This window comes from Diaphorina citri, unplaced genomic scaffold (genome assembly GCF_000475195.1).
Source record: "Diaphorina citri unplaced genomic scaffold, Diaci psyllid genome assembly version 1.1 scaffold4083, whole genome shotgun sequence".
NCBI classification, from domain to species: Eukaryota; Metazoa; Arthropoda; class Insecta; order Hemiptera; family Psyllidae; genus Diaphorina; species Diaphorina citri.
Genome location: NW_007381482.1, coordinates 1 through 7,500, shown reverse-complemented (window position 1 = coordinate 7,500; position 7,500 = coordinate 1). Strand labels below are relative to the sequence as shown.

Genomic DNA, 7,500 nt, shown 5'->3' with positions numbered 1-7,500 from the left:
GTTCCCTATACCAAATTTCTTCAATATAGTTCACTACAAGGGAAGGAATAAAGTTAAAGTACTCATCTTTCAATGGACCTAAACTTTACTCCTCAAATTCAACTACGGGCTTTTTAATAGCAACAACTTTAATATACGCTATTGGAGCTGGAATTACCGCGGCTGCTGGCACCAGACTTGCCCTCCAATTGTTCCTCGTTAAGGTATTTAAATTGTACTCATTCCAATTACAAGACCCAAAAGAGCCCTGTATTGTTATTTATTGTCACTACCTCCCCGTGTCGGGATTGGGTAAGTTGCGCGCCTGCTGCCTTCCTTGGATGTGGTAGCCGTTTCTCAGGCTCCCTCTCCGGAATCGAACCCTTATTCCCCGTTACCCGTTAAAACCATGGTAGGCCTCTATCCTACCATCCAAAGTTGATAGGGCAGATATTTGAATGATGCATCGCCGGCTCAAGGCCATGCGATTCGAAAAGTTATTATGACTCACCAATATCGTGTTGCCACGAATTGGTTTTGTATCTAATAAATACATCCCTTCGTAAGTCGGGATTTTAACGCATGTATTAGCTCTAGAATTACCACAGTTATCCATGTAGTAATGTACCATCAAATAAACTATAACTGATTTAATGAGCCATTCGCAGTTTCACAGTACAAATTTGTTTATACTTAGACATGCATGGCTTAATCTTTGAGACAAGCATATGACTACTGGCAGGATCAACCAGGTAACTATTGGCGATTGATGTTGATAATTATAAAAATAACTAATCAACTCGCGTTCGTATTTGGTTTGAACCTCAGCTTTCTACTAAAGTGCTGATATTAAATGAAATAATAGCTTCATCGTGATTGACTTCACTAAAATTTGCATTCAATAGATGAAACCCATCTCAGCAAGACTTTGGATGTAATCAATTGGCTAATAAAGCCAACTTCATACTCCTAGTTGAAGGCTACCATAAATCAAGAAATTAAATTCTCTAATCTAGGCGTTACTTCAATTTGCTATTGAGAAGTTTGGTTATCAACTAGTAACCCACTTTATCACTCTTTCAGCAGCTCTATAAAATCATAGAACGCTTACTTTTGAACATTGTAGAAATCATTCTACCAAGTTCTAGGCGTAGTCTGTCACCGCTTGACATCCACTAGGTGGACAACAGCTTAGCAACTCCCTTAAACGCCTCAGCTGACCATCGGTGGGTGCATCTCAACCAAGGCGAGTAAACTCAAGCTCATGGTTTTGAATACACAGCCACACAGACGCTACTCAACATAGCGCTTTCACCATCTGGCTCCCCGGTCGACTGGTGGGAGAAAGAAATAATCGACTTGAAATTAAAGATCAGAATTGACTTCTTTTCTTTATTTCTCATCTTTTACTTCCCTCCTACATTGGTTGTAGGGGGTCGAAATGGCCAAAACCTTAACTGAGCGATTTTCGTTGGCGGGGGTGGTAACGATTTGTGAGGCGCGTGTGGTTGCAGTCCGGGCGTTACTGCTTATTTGAGGGTTTCTCGTTTTGCGCAACTGGGGGGTCATTTTCGAAATTCATTTCCGAGGTGAGTATGGCAGGTGGCGGGGATAAAAACACACTATGGGTAAACACACGTGTTTTCTACACTTTGTCGCACTCTTAGAGGCATACCCTCCGCTGCTGCGCCGTGGGGGTGGTCGCCAAAATTTTCAGCTCCACTCGATCCACCGTGGTTGGCGCAGTTGGGGGTGTGTGGGAGAGGCAAAATTCTGACATATAGATGCCTGCGCGTTTAATACAATGGACACCCTGCTCACCCCCTCGCGTCCCTCCTCGCCCCTCTATCGCCCTCGCCGTCGTCACCTCCCCTCGGCCAGCCCGGGATGCACCCAGAGAGCAGCAACGGCGGTGTGTGGAGGCACCAAAAGCGCATTTCTGCACAAATGGCAGCATCTGCAATGCAAATAAATATCATCAACATGCATCTTCCCCCCCTCCATCCTCACTGAATGCTTGTCGACGTGGTATTGTCATGACACAAGGTGCCAAAAAATAACACCACATTGGAGCGACAGTGTGGTGACAGCGTGGTAGCAGCGTGATATCAGCGTGATATCAGCGTGATACCAGCGTGGTAACAGCCGGTTCGCACGTGCACCTGCTTTCTACGTGCTCCCAGCAAAAACTTCCCTCCACCATGCGTGAACATGCATGCACATGCCCGCATCTCGCAACAAAACCTCTCCAAATCCCCCCACACATCCTCCAAAAATCCAAAAAATTAAACCACAGCACCAGGGATTCCCATGTGGTCCCCCACCATGGTACTAGCCAGGCGGCACTTTGGTTAACTTCGCAGATCGGACGGGATGCGGTGCTTTCAAAGTCCTATGGCCGTGGATAAAAATTAACGTTTTTACAGCCTAGTATATCGTATGCGTGTGGTAGAAAATTTTTTCAAAAGTACAATCCAAGTATGTGGTGGTGATGATGATGATGCTAGTGGTGAGCTTGAAAGAACCAAGTCCGTGTGAAGGGTGTTGAGTGACAATATTCCATGAAATAATATGAAAGTATGTGCGCTGAGGTATACTAGTGTGTAGGTGGTGTGTGCATAGGAAAGGTAAAAACGCGTCAAGAAAGTTCAGCAGCTGTCTATGCAGCTTATCTGGCTACTTGCGGGTGCTCAATTCTCATTTTTCGCGCCAACGCTGTCGCGTTGGAGATATCTCACATCAAGATACCGCGTAGAATATATTGAAATACATCGCACACTCTTAGTTGAGGCTTACAAAATACATATAATACTTTGCTTTACGTGTTTTCCCGTTTAGATGGTTTTGTATATACAAAGGTGGAATACTATATAGCGCACAGAAAGAATTTAGAAACCTTTAAATGGTAAAAGTAAGAGTTTGTTATAGTATTTGAAGCGATAGCATCAAATCAATAGCCTCCTCTTACCCGCCCATCATGACTTCCATTGGTGGAATATTGACTTTGCCTAGTAACTTGAAGAGGTGACCACTCAATTGAAAGAAACCAACGCCCTTCCTTGGTGTTGATTAGAAATGCTTGTATTTCCTAGTAATTTTGAAGTCTCCCGTTCAAGTCCCATAGGATGCAGTGTACGGGTGGGGAGTAATTTCTGCACTAATACCTCCAGCACGCGGAAGCATACAGATGGGAGCAATTTGAACACCCCTCTCACACATTAAAACCTACCAGTATACACCCCTTTTGGACTTACCAGATGGCAAAATTTTCCCGCAGGGGCTTCAAATTGAATAGCAACGTTGAAAATCACTAGCCAACTTTGTTAGTAGCACAACTCTAGCAAAGGTCTCTAGTAATTTTGAAGCATTGCATGATTTGCAATTATTGTGTGAGGCGCGTGTGGTTGCAGTCCGGGCGTTACTGCTTATTTGAGGGTTTCTCGTTTTGCGCAACTGGGGGGTCATTTTCGAAATTCATTTCCGAGGTGAGTATGGCAGGTGGCGGGGATAAAAACACACTATGGGTAAACACACGTGTTTTCTACACTTTGTCGCACTCTTAGAGGCATACCCTCCGCTGCTGCGCCGTGGGGGTGGTCGCCAAAATTTTCAGCTCCACTCGATCCACCGTGGTTGGCGCAGTTGGGGGTGTGTGGGAGAGGCAAAATTCTGACATATAGATACCTGCGCGTTTAATACAATGGACACCCTGCTCACCCCCTCGCGTCCCTCCTCGCCCCTCTATCGCCCTCGCCGTCGTCACCTCCCCTCGGCCAGCCCGGGATGCACCCAGAGAGCAGCAACGGCGGTGTGTGGAGGTAACACAAGCGTCTTTCTGCACAAATGGCAGCAGCTGCAATGCAAATAAATATCATCAACATGCATCTTCCCCCCTCCATCCTCACTGAATGCTTGTCGACGTGGTATTGTCATGACACAAGGTGCCAAAAAATAACACCACATTGGAGCGACAGTGTGGTGACAGCGTGGTAGCAGCGTGATATCAGCGTGATACCAGCGTGGTAACAGCGTGATAATTATAAAAATAACTAATCAACTCGCGTTCGTATTTGGTTTGAACCTCAGCTTTCTACTAAAGTGCTGATATTAAATGAAATATTAGCTTCATCGTGATTGACTTCACTAAAATTTGCATTCAATAGATGAAACCCATCTCAGCAAGACTTTGGATGTAATCGATTGGCTAATAAAGCCAACTTCATACTCCTAGTTGAAGGCTACCATAAATCAAGAAATTAAATTCTCTAATCTAGGCGTTACTTCAATTTGCTATTGAGAAGTTTGGTTATCAACTAGTAACCCACTTTATCACTCTTTCAGCAGCTCTATAAAATCATAGAACGCTTACTTTTGAACATTGTAGAAATCATTCTACCAAGTTCTAGGCGTAGTCTGTCACCGCTTGACATCCACTAGGTGGACAACAGCTTAGCAACTCCCTTAAACGCCTCAGCTGACCATCGGTGGGTGCATCTCAACCAAGGCGAGTAAACTCAAGCTCATGGTTTTGAATACACAGCCACACAGACGCTACTCAACATAGCGCTTTCACCATCTGGCTCCCCGGTCGACTGGTGGGAGAAAGAAATAATCGACTTGAAATTAAAGATCAGAATTGACTTCTTTTCTTTATTTCTCATCTTTTACTTCCCTCCTACATTGGTTGTAGGGGGTCGAAATGGCCAAAACCTTAACTGAGCGATTTTCGTTGGCGGGGGTGGTAACGATTTGTGAGGCGCGTGTGGTTGCAGTCCGGGCGTTACTGCTTATTTGAGGGTTTCTCGTTTTGCGCAACTGGGGGGTCATTTTCGAAATTCGTTTCCGCGGTGAGTATGGCAGGTGGCGGGGAGAAAAGCACACTATGTGTAAACACACGTGTTTTCTACACTTTGTCGCACTCTTAGAGGCATACCCTCCGCTGCTGCGCCGTGGGGGTGGTCGCCAAAATTTTCAGCTCCACTCGATCCACCGTGGTTGGCGCAGTTGGGGGTGTGTGGGAGAGGCAAAATTCTGACATATAGATGCCTGCGCGTTTAATACAATGGACACCCTGCTCACCCCCTCGCGTCCCTCCTCGCCCCTCTTTCGCCCTCGCCGTCGTCACCTCCCCTCGGCCAGCCCGGGATGCACCCAGAGAGCAGCAACGGCGGTGTGTGGAGGCACCAAAAGCGCATTTCTGCACAAATGGCAGCATCTGCAATGCAAATAAATATCATCAACATGCATCTTCCCCCCCTCCATCCTCACTGAATGCTTGTCGACGTGGTATTGTCATGACACAAGGTGCCAAAAAATAACACCACATTGGAGCGACAGTGTGGTGACAGCGTGGTAGCAGCGTGATATCAGCGTGATATCAGCGTGATACCAGCGTGGTAACAGCCGGTTCGCACGTGCACCTGCTTTCTACGTGCTCCCAGCAAAAACTTCCCTCCACCATGCGTGAACATGCATGCACATGCCCGCATCTCGCAACAAAACCTCTCCAAATCCCCCCACACATCCTCCAAAAATCCAAAAAATTAAACCACAGCACCAGGGATTCCCATGTGGTCCCCCACCATGGTACTAGCCAGGCGGCACTTTGGTTAACTTCGCAGATCGGACGGGATGCGGTGCTTTCAAAGTCCTATGGCCGTGGATAAAAATTAACGTTTTTACAGCCTAGTATATCGTATGCGTGTGGTAGAAAATTTTTTCAAAAGTACAATCCAAGTATGTGGTGGTGATGATGATGATGCTAGTGGTGAGCTTGAAAGAACCAAGTCCGTGTGAAGGGTGTTGAGTGACAATATTCCATGAAATAATATGAAAGTATGTGCGCTGAGGTATACTAGTGTGTAGGTGGTGTGTGCATAGGAAAGGTAAAAACGCGTCAAGAAAGTTCAGCAGCTGTCTATGCAGCTTATCTGGCTACTTGCGGGTGCTCAATTCTCATTTTTCGCGCCAACGCTGTCGCGTTGGAGATATCTCACATCAAGATACCGCGTAGAATATATTGAAATACATCGCACACTCTTAGTTGAGGCTTACAAAATACATATAATACTTTGCTTTACGTGTTTTCCCGTTTAGATGGTTTTGTATATACAAAGGTGGAATACTATATAGCGCACAGAAAGAATTTAGAAACCTTTAAATGGTAAAAGTAAGAGTTTGTTATAGTATTTGAAGCGATAGCATCAAATCAATAGCCTCCTCTTACCCGCCCATCATGACTTCCATTGGTGGAATATTGACTTTGCCTAGTAACTTGAAGAGGTGACCACTCAATTGAAAGAAACCAACGCCCTTCCTTGGTGTTGATTAGAAATGCTTGTATTTCCTAGTAATTTTGAAGTCTCCCGTTCAAGTCCCATAGGATGCAGTGTACGGGTGGGGAGTAATTTCTGCACTAATACCTCCAGCACGCGGAAGCATACAGATGGGAGCAATTTGAACACCCCTCTCACACATTAAAACCTACCAGTATACACCCCTTTTGGACTTACCATATGGCAAAATTTTCCCGCAGGGGCTTCAAATTGAATAGCAAAGTTGAAAATCACTAGCCAACTTTGTTAGTAGCACAACTCTAGCAAAGGTCTCTAGTAATTTTGAAGCATTGCATGATTCGCAATTATTTGCCATTTTCACAAGGGGTCCCCCTTGGATTGTGATTTTGGTCCTTCAAACCTGATTTTTTTCCTTCAAATTTGAAGGGCGCGTGTCTAGGAATTTCCAAAATCTCAAATTTCTGGCCAAGATCGCGACAACCTGGCCACTCAACGAGCGGGCGTGAAATGGTTGCCATCAATTATAGCACCTTTTATTAGCCCTCTGGGGTTGTTTTTGCTACCCCTATGTCGTACTCTCATGATCACCCATCCCACCAAGGGAACCCCCTGGAGACTCGAACTGAGGCCTTCAAATGGAAATTTTCTCCTTCAATTTCGAAGCTTTCCTGCCTTCAAAAAACTCAAATTCGCAAATCCCCGTCAATTCTTGCAACACCCATGATTACCTTCAAAAATGTACAATCAGCTGGTATTTCAAACAAATGGCAAGTCACTTCATGGATTACTAGCAAAGTTAATCACCAGCCATCTCCATAACTAGATCCACTCTTGGTGTGTCAGATAGCATTTTCACCATACAACACACCACCAACCAATAAATCAATTTAGCAGACGGGAACGGTTAAAGATCCATCTATACACAAATCCCAACAACTTTTATGTCTGCTTTATAGTTTATTATCTTTTATGATCAAACACCTCGCAAGTGGTAACGCTCATAAAGACACACCACCAACCAATAAATCAATTTAGCAGACGGGAACGGTTAAAGATCCATCTATACACAAATCCCAACAACTTTTATGTCTGCTTTATGGTTTAATATCATCAAACACCTCGCAAGTGGTAACGCTCATAAAGACAGAACCACATGAGAAGAGTTTGACAAAGTCAAACAAATCGATAGAACAAAGGCTGAACCTCAGCAGATCGTAGCAACAAG

At 44.8% G+C, this 7,500-nt stretch overlaps 3 non-coding genes across 3 annotated transcripts in view; all 3 read right to left on the bottom strand.

Annotated features, from left to right (window-relative positions):
- Window positions 1-734, bottom strand: part of LOC113472153 — a 1,803-nt gene extending 1,069 nt beyond the window's left edge. Inside the window, exon 1 of the ribosomal RNA XR_003394589.1 lies at window positions 1-734. This exon is cut by the window's left edge and continues 1,069 nt beyond it. This is a non-coding gene — a ribosomal RNA (small subunit ribosomal RNA).
- A 1,532-nt stretch (window positions 735-2,266) lies between these two features.
- LOC113472151 lies at window positions 2,267-2,385 on the bottom strand. The gene has a single exon (XR_003394587.1). It is a non-coding gene; the product is annotated as a 5S ribosomal RNA (ribosomal RNA).
- Window positions 2,386-5,524: 3,139 nt separating this feature from the next.
- LOC113472150 lies at window positions 5,525-5,643 on the bottom strand. The gene has a single exon (XR_003394586.1). It is a non-coding gene; the product is annotated as a 5S ribosomal RNA (ribosomal RNA).
- Window positions 5,644-7,500: the final 1,857 nt, after the last annotated feature.